Here is a 13,937-nt window from a genome sequence, read left to right as displayed (position 1 = left end):
AGGAGCAGAGATCGAATTGAATTAAAAGACATGGTCTGCATGCAAACAGTTGGATCATGTCAGTGAGGACTTTATGTTCCTTTTGTGCTTCTGGCCTGCCGGTCCCCTCTTTGTGCCAACAGCTCTGTCTCTCACAAGCTGGAGACCGATTCTTCATTCAGTGAGTTAATTTTAAATGAAATGAAAACCCAAGTCATAATGTTTGGTTCACTACCCAGGCAACAGGCACTGTCTGCCTCATTAATGATTAACACAGCAGCTGGTAATGTCTTGCAGCTGGTTGACCAGTTTAATGATGCCAAAATTTGGCTACATCTTCCTCCTGCTCTGACCAATACAGGAATAAGCTTTTTTTTTTTTTTTTTTAAACAGTGGCTCAAGCTTGGTGCTCCGTGGATACCACACCTACCAATCTACATGGATTATCAAGAAGGAGGAGTAGTATTTCTTGTACTGGGTCTAACTCAGGTGTAGAGGCTCTGATGTTTTGGCTGGGCCAGACACAAAGAATGCATGACCCAGAATACATTTATCTGATGTTGGAAGAAACAGGGTGTTAGCTACCTTAAGAGGCATGGCTGAATTCCAGAAAGAGTTAAGGGTCTCTGTTTTTAGATTCTATCTGTGGAAGAAGGTCTCGGAGGTCTCAGGCAAGAAAAGAATTAAGAACTTACTGTTCCAAGAAGTGCATGTAGGGTCCAGAACTGAAGGTTAAAGAGCAGATTGGGGCAGGCAAAAGTTCTGAAAACCAGGCTGCAGTAAGCTGCAAGAAAGACACAGCTTCTATAACTCTATGATAGAAATACCAAACTAACTCATATTTCTGCTAAGTCCCAGATCTGAGAAAACCTGAATCCAGAAGTGTGAATGGGAAGAGGCTTTTGTCTGACTGTGGCCAATCATTGCACTGAAAGGCAGACTGAATGGGATGAAGGTGAACAGGTGGGCTTTGACGTCAACAGCCTAAACTGGGGATCTATCCGGTCATTCTCTGGAAGTCAGAACTAAGTTTAGTTTGTGTTTTCTGAATGTCTCACTGTATGTTCTGCCACAATTCACTAATTTCTTAGCCTCTCCTAGCATCACCGTTAGCTTTAGCATCTCTGATGATCTCAACCAGCTCCCCTTGGACCACTTTGTAGAGCAACTTCTAATTTACAGCAGTCTGGCATGGCTTGCTAATTGAAGGTGCCATATTAGAACAGAGCTCCAACTGTTCTGGGGCCATCTTTGTCCTGGCTGCTTGACTTTCTTGATGCCTCTGATTAAGATACACTGTTGACATTCTAGACTACGAAGATGGATTTTGAGTTAACTCCTTGTACTGTTAATTTGCTACTATGAAGACCGATTTAAGTACTTGTACTGTTAAATTGCTTTTACCTGATGCATGTTGCAGCTGTGCTGTGCCTGTTTTGTGACCTGGGCCATTTGTTTCTGAGCATTAGAGTTTGCAAGGACATGAGAAGAGAATAGGGTTTTAGTGATCACACTTTCTCTCATCCCTGCCCCAGCCTCCTGCTCACAGGCACACAGACATGTGCGTACATGCATATGCAAGCCTCTGCACTCTCGTGTTGGAAGGAAGCCTCCCCGGTGCTGAAACAGACACTATTTCATTTAAAAGAAGTGTTTCACTACTACCCTTCTGCAACCTTGTCAGGGTAAGAAAAACGGAAGCTGTGACTTTTCAGTGCCATCTGGTAAGTTAGACTGAGCATCAGCACTGGAGTGTGTGTCTGTTGTGCTGAAACAGGCCTCTCTAGGATCGAGTAGCTGACATTCCTGGGCTGTCCAGGAAAGGGGACACTTCTGAGCCCTGCCTCCCTGAGTGCCAGGAACCCACCCCTGTCCCAACCATCACTGTCCCTTTTGGATGCACTCATCCTCTGTGAGTCATGCATGTGCTCACAGTCCCACCACTTGCCTGGGGTCCTGGCAAAGCCCTAGTTCAGTTAATGAGGAATTTAATAATCTCTGTTCATGCCAATATGGGGCCGGAACATCTAGCTCCTTTTTATCCAACCCCAGGCAATTTTCCTTCGTTTCCACAGTAGCACTAGTAGAACGCAGCTGATTGCAAGTCCCTGCAGTGCAACCCACTATCAAAGTGAAAATTGAGGATGAAGAGAGCCTTCCTGTCTGTCCTCCAGCAGGGCTGACTCCTCCCCCTATAGCAGTCAGAGCTGAATGATGAAATGAACAAGTCCCCAGCCCAGAGACCACAGCCTTTGCCAGTGAGGTTGGCAAGATGGCGGTGTATGTGTCCCTTCACTGGTCCAGAAGTCCTGGGGTTGGGGAAGTTGAGGAGTAGAGGCTGTGTTAAGCCAGGCTTCCCTCTCCATCACTGGCCCTTGGCATGTTTGGGTGATTCTGCAAACTCTCTCCCTCAGATGTGCTTCTGTGTCCTTCCTACAGCTGTGTCAGTGGCCAGCCCTGCATGCCTAGAGCTGCTAATGACAAGACACAGTCTGCTGGCAGAGGCGAAGCCCAGAGCCTAGTCATTGCTGGGAAAGAAGCTTTAGATGGCATGGTGGCTTTGCAGGGTGTGGACTTGGGCAGGCAGAATGTGGTTTCCAGAACTCCCTTTTCTGTACGTTTCTCATGAAGAAAAGCAGCAGGCGAGGTTTGTGCAAGTGAAGGAGAGGGCCAATGAAGTAGCAGCTCTTGTGTAGCTCCTGGATATCTGTGAGCCAGAAGCAGCCACTGGGCCTGTGTTGTTCCACCCCTTCTGGATCTCCTAGCCTCCCTGACTCTAAGGCCAGATACATGTGTTTGGCTCTGTGAGAAAGGAGCCTGGCTTCAGGAGAGCCATGCCAGAACCATGCCACCAAGGCTAGAGGCAAAAACTGTCATGGCTTTCAGTCCGTCCTGTGGCTTTTGAGCTCCTGCTTGTTCTTACTCCCCCTGCTGTCCTGACTGCCTAACCGTGGTCACCAAGCCCCAGCATCAGCTGCACAGATGAAACCTCTTAGCCAGGTTTCACAATTGCATTCAGTCAAACCCTTGTAATAAATCTGTCTGCCCATCTATCCTTCTGTCTGTGAGTTGGCCTGCCAGTCTGTCTGTGTATCCATCAGCTCTCTTAGTGGTTCTCCTTCTTTGAACTCTGACTGGTACAGGTTGAAATAGAGATGTTAACCCCCATGAATTCCCTTAAGACTGCTGTCTAGGGACTTGAGGATAGTGTACTTGTGACTGGGGATGCTCCACCATGTTTTTCCATGTTCTGTTCTGAGAAATGGTCCCCAAATCTTACATACTCTGCACATACAGGAAATCATATTTGCTGGTTGAAAATTGTATTGATTTTGCAAAAGCCTCTTCTAAGTACCTATTAAGAGTCCCCCTCACTGTACATATTTTTTCCTTTTTCATCCCCATTCCTCCTTCATTTAAATCTTTGGGAAATTTGAGACTGTCTGGTCCTGAATCATCCTAAGCCTAAAAGACAACTTCTCTGCAGGAGCCAGGTGGGTGGGAGACTTCAAGAAAAGGGCTCAGCTGGGAAGTTAGTGCAGCAGACCCTGTCAGCAGCCCCTCTAGCACAGGGCAGGCAGATGAAGGAGGGAGCATCTTTTGCTTTCTCCTACTGCCGTGTGGGAGCATCACAGACCCGTCGCTCAGTCCAAGATCAGAGAAAGTTCCAAACAAGAAGACAGCTTGGTCCAACTATTTCCACTGGCCCCCTGCTGACTCCTGGGAACTTGTTGGGAGATGAAGGCTGACACTCCCTTCCCCTAGCCCAGGCAGCAGAAAAGGGGTCCCTTCTCTCCCATCACTGAAGGTAGAGCCTGGAATACTGCTACCTCTGACTAATGTGCCGTAAGTCCCCTGTATAGGATATGAAGTGTGTTTTGCATTTTGAGGTTTGATGGGTAGGTTCATGCCTTCTGGTAATTTCTCGGCACAAAATAGTGACAGCTTGAATGAAATTCAACAGTTAACTTTTTTTTTCCCCCAGCTCTTCGTTATTGTTTTTGCCAGCTCATTACTTCCCCTAGTTAGAATTGGTAGCAGAAACAGAAGGGGTGAAATACTACCAGGGGGACTATTCCTTCAGTGTTGATAGCAGGTGTCTCCATTAGGCTTTTCCTAAGAGCCACATCCAGGTGTAGCAAATTAGTTAAGAGGGCCATGGGTTCATTTGCATGTGATCTGCATATGGTTTCCGAGTACCTAGATAAACAGCGCTTGTGCGTTTCAGGCAATTCTAAGTTTAAATTTTGTTGCTTTTACTCCGGTCTTTCCCTCTTTGTCTTTTTCTCTTGTTTCCTTCCCACAACTCCATGATATTTGGCTTTACACCAGAACCCCCCACAATCACATACATGGAAGAAGGTTGAAGGGGAAGGGGATAACGCAGAGAGCTATGCGGGAAGATGTCTATGCTGCTGTGCGCTGGGGTCTGTTAATGCTGAAGACACAAGGGTGGGGGGATGCGAGTTGGAATTGCATGAGTCTATTCTTGAAGGGTTTTCTCAACTGAAAGACCAACAATGACGAAAGTGGTGTTGATGGTGTTTGTGACAGTAATAACTTTGAGTCTGGCATACCATGAAGTTCCCACCTCCCCTGGCCCCAAATACTCTCAGGTTCATCCATTTTATTGCTATATTACTGTAAATGCTGACTTGTTACTGATCTGCAGCCTGCATGGAAAAGTCTGGCTGAAGTTGGTCAGTGCTGAGTAATCACTGAGTAAAACAACTCCACATTCAAAGGATTCTTCTAGGATCCTTTAGGGAAAATCCAGTCATCTCTCCCAACTCCCTCACTCTCCTGTCCTCACTTTCCCAGCCTTTTCTCCTTGCTGCTGTCAGATTCAGGGACCGTTCGGAGGTTTATTTTCCTTGCCAACAGCCTGCAGGCTTAAAAACACAAGCTTACTTTTTCCTTTGGCTGAGCTAAAAGAACATCTCCATCTGATTTCCTTGGGGACTCGATACAGTTTTCTCTAACTTTTTCTTTTCTCTAGCTCTGCTTCTGTCTTTTCTACAGCAGTCTTCCTTCCCTATTTGCCTTCCCCACTCCCGCCCCCTCCGCTGTCTGTACTCTGCACAGAATCACACAACACTCAGTCCACAGGGCATGGCAGTGGTGGGGAGCGGAGCGGAGGAGAGCAGTGCTAGCGACAGCCCTGCGTTGTACAGGGCAGCGGGGTGGCTAAGGAAGCTGGAGCCGTGTAACGATGGGCACGAAATCCTGTGATTACACACACTCCATGAAACCTGCCTGGCTGCGGCTGGATGCCATGCCAGGAGGATTAAGGAAGTTTTGTTAAGACCCTTAAAGAAGCCATGAGTGGCAGCAGTTACCAGAGCTGTAGGAGATTTGTTGGAGTAAAGCACCGTGGAGACTGCCTGGCCTGGTGGGAGGGAGAGAGAGACATTATCCGGATCTACATTAAAGCCTGGACACTGGAGGGACCTGGAAGCCGGGATGCCAGGGCGCGCTGGGATTAATTGACCACCTTTCGGTGCCAGAGTGAAGCAGGCTTAATAACAGACTCTGGGGAGTCTACAAAACAACCTTTTTGTATTCTTCCTGTTTTGAGTTGTGTTTAATTTGTTCTTCCTTCAAGTAGCTCCACGTGCTTTCTATACCCCACACAGTATCCAGATGATCCCATTTTATCCTGCATCTCCCATGGAGGTTGGGTATGGCAGATGCCAGACATTCTGGATCAGGATGGAAGAACCCATGTCTAGTCCCTGTGATGTCATCTCTAATCCAGGTCAATCCTATATTCTCTTAAGAGGAGAAGAGATGATTGGTCACCTCATCGTATTGATAGGCAAAAACATCAGTGGGCAAAAGGGACATTTGCAGAGTGTTTTTCTAGCAGAAACCTCTTCTGAGAACCTGGGAGAAACTCTAGTAATATATTCAAATGATTATGCATTTTGGATTTTAAGGTTGTTTTTTTTTTTTTTTTTTTTTTAATATCATAGTTGGTTCAGATTGCTGTCTGTTTCAAATGCAAGTTCCCCTCTGTCTTGCTTCCCTGGTGCAGGGTGATGCTGGGATGTCTAAGGGCATTTTGGAATGCTAAGGAGAAACTGAGGTAAGACATTTAGTTTGTGTTTATTGGTCTGTTAATGTAAGTTCCATTTGTAGTTACATTGTTGCCAGCTGCTGCATGGCTGGGATGGCTTCCAGGAATATTTTTGCCACCCTCAGTACCATCACCAGCCTCCAGGATTGTAGGGCTGTAGGTCTTATCATGATATCAAAATGTGCTTTTTTGCCTGGAACTGGATGTATGTGGACGATAAATAAATTTTAGATTCATGTTTTAGATTCATGTTTTAAATTCATGTTTAGAATTAAAATCCCCTGAAATATCTTGCTTTTCCTAAATCTTCCTTCCCCACCCCAGTTAGGGTTAAAACCTTTGAGATTAAATGGAAAGATCCCTGGGATAATGTGATTCTAGTTGAATGTTGGACACTATCTAATTGGGTGAATTTGTCTAAGTTGGCATATCTTTTTAGATCCCACTCTCCTCACCTCTCATCTGGCCATAATTAAGATAGCCGAGTCTTTCTTACAGGATTTTAGTAGGTGCCACTGAGAGTAAATGAGAGGCTAAAGTCGTCTGAAAAGTACAGAGTGCTTTGCCAACAGAAGGGATTTTGTTTTATTTATCAAGTCAAAGAAACCATCTTCCAAACCTGAGATTTTAGGTGCTTAGACTAGGATTCCATGTGAGTCAATATTTTGCCTTTGTCCTGACAATCACAACCCCTTTGCATTTTATAGATCTGGTGCATAAAGCCATGGCATCTTGAGGGTGGTATGGATGATGGGGAGATACAGTTGTATATCTTAGATGCTGGAGGTTATTGGAGGTTGTTTGTGGATTAGAGGGGACTTTATTCACATTCTCAAGAGGCTGCTCCTCTGTGCTCTGATTGACTTGCAGGTATCTTGTCTCTCCTTTGAAATGTCACCTAGTTCTTCTCAAGTACATTTCTAGGCAATCAGAATCAATACATTGTTTAGATTAAGCATATGAGATAGTGATTGACAGTCCAAATAGGGGTGTAGGCTTCACTTCCAGCATCAGTTCTGGTATTAGATGCTGCTGAAACCCATTCATATTTATGAGTAGGGATCAATGATCTAGAAGACAGTGTCTTGAGAAGACACGTAGTGTAGAGTGGAGTTTATCACAACTGGCCTTTAGGCCATTTGTGTTGTATATAGCCACTTTCCCACTCAGTACTTCTATGTCCACTTACTTTTGATTATGAGACAGTGAAACAGCTTTTGAGGATGTGTCTTTGGACATGGACCACCCTAGACTGACCCATGTGAGAAGTGACATGTAAACTTGGCTTCCTCATGTTACAGCCCAGTCATCTGCCAAATCACAGTCTCCTACAGCATTCTGCCATTCTTGGGGCTTTTATCCTTATGGGGCAGATACATATATATCTATCTACATCTGGATTCTAGTCCCATCTCAGTCACAAGAAGCTGTTTGTTACCTGCCCTTCTTTGACTCTTGTCTACATACTTTCAGGGTGACATATGTGTGTGTGTCTTGTGTACATCAAGGTACCTTTATCTGGTAGGTAGAAGGCTGAGCTTTCTTGGGACAGACTGAGGAGGGTAAGGGGTAGTAATGGCCGTGGACCTCTGACAGGCTGCCTCACTAGCAGTCCTTCACTCTGTTCTTTCTGTCTGGCCCTTTTCCCTTCACACTAGTTTTGTGACTCTCCCTGTGGCTGCCTGCTTGTCCAGTCCACTCTGGCAGCGCCGGCAGCTCTCCTCATTGCTATTTGTGTGAACATTATGCCCAACTAGGCTCCTGTCTTTTCTGATGCCTGGATTTCCTGAAAATTTATGCTTTAAGATGACTCTTTCCATATGAAACGTGGAACAAGGGGTACCCTGAGGTGGGAAATCCTGAAATTCACTGAGACATAAAGGGCACTAGGATAGGCACTAGTGAAAGGAACTATTGAATAGAATGTCCTTAGCCTGGTCCTTTCAAGCAGTACACTCTCAGTAAATCCTATTATCAGTGTTGGTTGTGGTAGTGGTAACGCTATTTTTTTAATTGACTTTTATTTTTTTTAAAATTTTTAAATTAAATTTATTTATTTTCAGCATAACAGTATTCATTATTTTTTCATCACACCTAGTGCTCCATGCAATCCGTGCCCTCTCTAATACCCACCACCTGGTACCCCAACCTCCCATCCCTCGCCACTTCAAACCCCTCACATTGTTTTTCAGAGTCCATAGTCTCTCATGATTCACCTCCCCTTCCAATTTACCCCAACTCCCTTCTCCTCTCTAACTCCCCATGTCCTCCATGCTATTTATTATGCTCCACAAATAACTGAAACCATATGATAATTGACTCTCTCTGCTTGACTTATTTCACTCAGCATAATCTCTTCCAGTCCTGTCCATGTTGCTACAAAAGTTGGGTATTCATCCTTTCTGATGGAGGCATAATACTCCATAGTGTATATGGACCACATCTTCCTTATCCATTCATCCGTTGAAGGGCATCTTGGTTCTTTCCATAGTTTGGAGACCGTGGCCATTGCTGCTATAAACATTGGGGGTACAGATGGCCCTTCTTTTCACTACATCTGTATCTTTGGGGTAAATACCCAGGAGTGCAATTGCAGGGTCATAAGGAAGTTCTATTTTTAATTTCTTGAGGAATCTCCACACTGTTCTCCAAAGAGGCTGCACCAACCTGCATTCCCACCAACAGTGTAAGAGGGTTCCCCTTTCTCCACATCCTCTCCAACACATGTAGTTTCCTGTTTTGTTAATTTTGGCCATTCTAACTGGTGTCAGGTGATATCTCAATGTGGTTTTAATTTGAATCTCCCTGACGGCTAGTGATGATGTAACGCTATTTTTTTAAAAAAATTATTATCACTATCATTTTTATCATTATCACTTTTTAACACCTGCTCTCCCGCCTTCACTCTGTAAGAGAGCGGGACCTAGAAAAGTGCTCCTTGAATGTCAGTGTACACACAAATCTCCAGAGTATCTTGTTAAAAATGAAGATTTTTATTTAGAAGTTCTAAGTTTCTGAATTTTTAACAAATGCTCAGATGATGCTGGTGTTCCTCGTCCACAGACCACAGTTTGAGTTGCAAATTTCTAAAGGACCCAGAAAAGGGCAGGAGACAGAGGGCAGAGAATATGATTTGGATGTTCAGGTTCTGAGTACCTCTGAGACTGGAGACAGTGTGCTGGAGGCTTTGTAATTTCCCCAAGTTTATTATTATTGTTTTTTTAATAGTGGTTAAACAACTGCTTTCCTATGGAAATAGATTGAATGAAAAGAGTGCAAAGCTTGTTTTACATCATATCATAAAAGAAGTCTCCATTCTTCCTAGCAGTCAGTCCTGGAGAACAACATTTGTCTTGTCCTGGGTGTGTCGTGGCAGGTCTCCAGAGGACCCAAATCTTCTGGTTCATGGAAAGAGAGAAAGGGGAAGGTTGTGGGAGGCCTCAGAGAGAGTAGTGATCTTTTACGGGTCATATTTTGTGTGATCTGTTCAGTCTCTTTGGACTCTTGCTTCCCCCATCTAGTAGATTATAAACTTGTTGAAGACGACGGACTTCAAGCAGAAATAATTTTTCCCTATTTGGGCTTTCCTAATATTAGTGCCACTTGCAATTAGAGCTTGTTCAGGGCCAAATATCATCTCATGTAACCTGCAGAGCAATTCCAAGAAATAGTTGCTGCTTTATCCCAAGACAATTCTCACCATCTAACATATTTTGTTTTGCTTGTTGTTTTGTTTATTGTCTCTCCCAACCAGACTGCAGGGTCCATGCAACTTTGTTCATTGCTTCCCAGTCCCTAGTAGAGCACCTCACACATAGTAGTTGCTCAATATGCATTTGTCACACAAGTGATTGGATGGATGAGAAAATCAAGAATTAAAAGATTTGCCTTAGGTTATCCAGATATTAAATTCTATAGTACAAACCCAGAGCCTGTACCCCTGGCTCTGAGGCTCTTCTCTGTCATGCACACTTTCTATTATTTTAGCTACTTCCTAATAAGCTCACTGCCATAAGCTTAGGTAGGTCGTGAATCCTACCACTCAGCTGAGTCCTTGGCTGCTAAGACCAAGTGCTATGGGTACCACCTTGGTACTTAATGTTGGCTGTCAGTGATCTCTGTGAGGTCACAGTAGGACTGACAGGTCATCTGTGCTCCCAGATAAGCCAGGGAAAGATGCTTCTGGAGAGCACCCACTAGAGAGCCAATATTCCAGCAGCCAGCTCCGAGTGAGATGTTCTGTGTAAGGCCCATATCATATTTTTCTTTATGAGGTTTGCCACTTACTCAGCCCCAGCAGAGGATTTGCTTATTCACTGTTCTTTTTGGCTCCCAAGGGAAATGTTATAAGGTACATGTTTGAGTCAGAGGGGAAACAGTCAGGCAAGTCGAGAGTGGCACCGTTCCACAGGCTGTCCTGCTTTCCCTATTAGACACAGCAGTTGGATGCTGACAGTGGTCCTTCTGCTGAAAAATAGGCACTGCTTTCATATGTAATCAGAGACTCAGGATGGCAGCTTTAGCAGAACAGCAGAAAACAAAATCAACTCATTTCCTAAAGCTAAGTTCTTGAATCAAAATTAGCATCTCAGAATATCCTGACACAAAGGTACACAGAGTGAGGTGACCTTTATTGAGCAAAGCAGTCCCATCTTGCCCTACCACAGCCCTGGGCCAAGGATCCAGAAGACTGATGCTGGGCATCTCTTCCCAACTGTGCTCACAGGCATAAAAGTGCAAGTAATTACACCTGACACTTAACACATTCCAAAATGCCCTTGAATATAACTGGGCCCAATGGGTATGAGGCCAGAAATGAGATCCAAATTGATAGAAATGAAATATGCTGTTCCCTGAGATTGTTGTAATCAGGAAAGGAAGGAAGAAAAGGATGCTGTTCTGTGCCAGAAAACCGAAACTTTCCATTTTGGTTATTTTAAATAGCTTATTCTGTGCTGGAGCCATGGTTCATGGAAAGTCAACATCAGAGAATTACGTAGACTTTTGTCATGTAATCAAGATAGGACATCTGCTAATTGGTTCATTGTTCATCTACTGTAGCCCCAAATGAAATGCTCAATTTATAATGGCTTTATCCAGTGACAAGATCTGTTGTTTTTATGTCTGTTAGCAGAAAAGCCCTTCAAATTATCCTTTTGAGAAATTTCTGTGCCTAACTGGTTTCATGAATTTAGAAGGACTTGCAAACTCCTGTAACCCAGTCTAAAACAGAGTTTCCTATGGCTTAATGTCTCAATGAAGGGGTTAATTTTCAGAACCCTTTTCAATATATAGTAAATATGGGAACAAGATCATGGAAAACAGCTCTCAAAATTTGGATGATCGGTGGCTCATACCTTACCTTCAGCTCATGAGTTCATATTGTAACAAAGGGCTGAGGAATTTTCTGCTTGAGGTACATATATCATAACAATCTCCAAACCCAAATGAGAGCCTAGCTCCATCAGGAATAACGAATGTCCAAGCTGTTTCAGATCATAATTTATTTCTGTGCCCAGAGTTCATCACATGATCCACCACCACTGCTCATTTTCTGAAAATAATTTCTCTAGATGTCCATGGGCTTCCAGCTCTCGTCACCCAGAACAGTAAAGAATAGTCACATCACCTCATGTAATTTATCCCAGTGTCCACAAATCTCTCCAGGTCTCCACAAACAGAGCAGAATGCAAAATGCAGAAGACGATTGTTCATCAGGGCATGGGCATGTCTCCAAGTGCATAGTAGAAAATGTGAATAAAAGAGAAAATTTTGGACGTGGGGCTTTTATCCAGTGGCTCTGATTTTGTCCTCGCTTTCACTCTAAACTGTGAATGGGCTTCTGGCTACAGAGAGATTCCCCTTGTTTCTAGTGTGAACTCCCCATTAGATGGATGGTCTGATGCAGCTCAGTCTAAAATCAAACTGGTATCCTGTCTCAGTTGTCATGGGAAATACAAGAGGAAGTGAACAGAGCAGCAATCATGTTTCAGACTAGAAATAGGAAGTCAAGTTTAGACCTTGTGAGAAAAGGGTGTTCCACAACCATCTCTGTGTATCTTTGCTTCTGAGTTACTGGTATTTATGATTGGTACCAAAGTTATAGGAAAGAAAGAAAAGGACAGGAAATCAGGGGTATCCTGCCTTGAGTCAAGGTGGTTACATCTTTTCTTGCAGTTGCTTTCAGATAAGTATTATGTTAGGGAAGCTAGAAGGGGAAAATTGCAGTGAAAAATTCACCCAAAGTATCATCAAGCTCAGTACAGCAAGTCCCATGGAAGAAGTTATTCTAAAGTTGCTCTTATGTCTTAGAAAAGTAAATTAGATACAGCTAGGGAATACCAGGGAAATACCTGTAATCATTATTTGGGAGTTCAACAAGAACCAGTCAGGCACCTAGTTCCTGCCTACACAATTCCTTCTCCTATTTCAAGCCACTTGTAGGTCATAACCAGAGTGACCATTGACTTTTTGATTGCCTCTCCTATCCTTCCACCACCATTCCATTTTTCCACTGTACCTTCTTCATCAGCCAGAGAATTTATTCATCTTTTTGTGTCAGTCATCCTGTCTTGTTCTTGCCATCACCCCCAAACAGCTCTCCATTGTGTAAGTGTAAGCACCCATCTCTCTCTCCTATTTGACTGTGTATCAATCATCTTCGCAAGCCGTACCCAGCACACTCCTAACCACATAGCAGGAGTTCATATAAATTTATGGAATAGATATATTTGGAACCAAGGAGAACATCCCATTTTCAAATATTCTATGTTTATATTTATACATATGTATGTAAAAAATATATGTATATAATCTCTAAGCTATCTTTAATAGATTGAAATAAATAAGTTCATCATTAGCTACTCACTATACACAGGGATCTTTGGTTTCTTTCTTGATTATAAACTTGTCGCATATAGATACAATTTTTAAAAATTTTTTTACCCTCTCATATGTTCCTACTGCAGTGCTAGCCATATGTGAATTGGAATGGAACTTAGAACAATCTTCCACTTAAAAAAGACAAACTCTTATAAATGGAGAATAGGATGGTGGTTGCTGGGAACTGGAAAGTGGGGGAAATGGGGAGATAAGAGTCAAAGGGTGCAAGCTTCTAGTTATACAATGAGTAAGTTTTGGAGATCTAATGTAGCACAGTAACAATAGTTAATACTGTATTATATGCTTGAAAGTGTCTGAGAGAGTGGATCTGAAATGTTCTTTACCACCCCCACACACACACACATACGCACACACACACACACACAAAGGTAATTATGTGAAGTGATGGGAGTTGTTAACTAATCTTATTGTGGTAATCATTTCACCATATATATGTATACCAAATCATCATATTGTATATTTTATTTTATTTATTTTTTTAAAGTTTTCATTTCTTTATTTGACAGAGATCACAAGTAGGCAGAGAGGCAGGAAGAGAGAGAGGAGGAAGCAGGCTCCCTGCTGAGCGGAGAGCCTGATTCAGGGCTTGATCCCAGGATGCTGGGATCATGACCTGAGCCGAATGCAGAGGATTTAACCCACTGAGCCACCCAGGTGACCCCATATTGTATATTTTAAAGATATACAATGTTATATGGTAATTACCTCTTAATAAAGCTATGGGGGTTGGTAGAGGAGAAAGAGCAGTTTTCCATCTGGAAGTAATTTTTTTCCCCTGTGAGTTACATTGTTTCTTTTCAAGGTATTTGGAACACCCTCTTGCATCCTACACAATAATGCCCTTTGCTGACAAATCCTAACTTTTTCTTTGAAAAGTATTGTGTTTTCTTTTTGTATGCTGTTTCCATAAAAATTCTAAAGGTTCTTATGTCAGTAAGTGAGGAACTGTGGAAATTATTTGAACAGTAACATTCAC

This window comes from Mustela putorius, unplaced genomic scaffold (assembly GCF_011764305.1).
Source record: "Mustela putorius furo isolate JIRA1106 unplaced genomic scaffold, ASM1176430v1.1 tig00003942_pilon_pilon_pilon, whole genome shotgun sequence".
Lineage (NCBI taxonomy): Eukaryota > Metazoa > Chordata > Mammalia > Carnivora > Mustelidae > Mustela > Mustela putorius.
The sequence above is the reverse complement of the archived record's forward strand: the minus strand, read 5'-3'. Positions refer to the sequence as shown.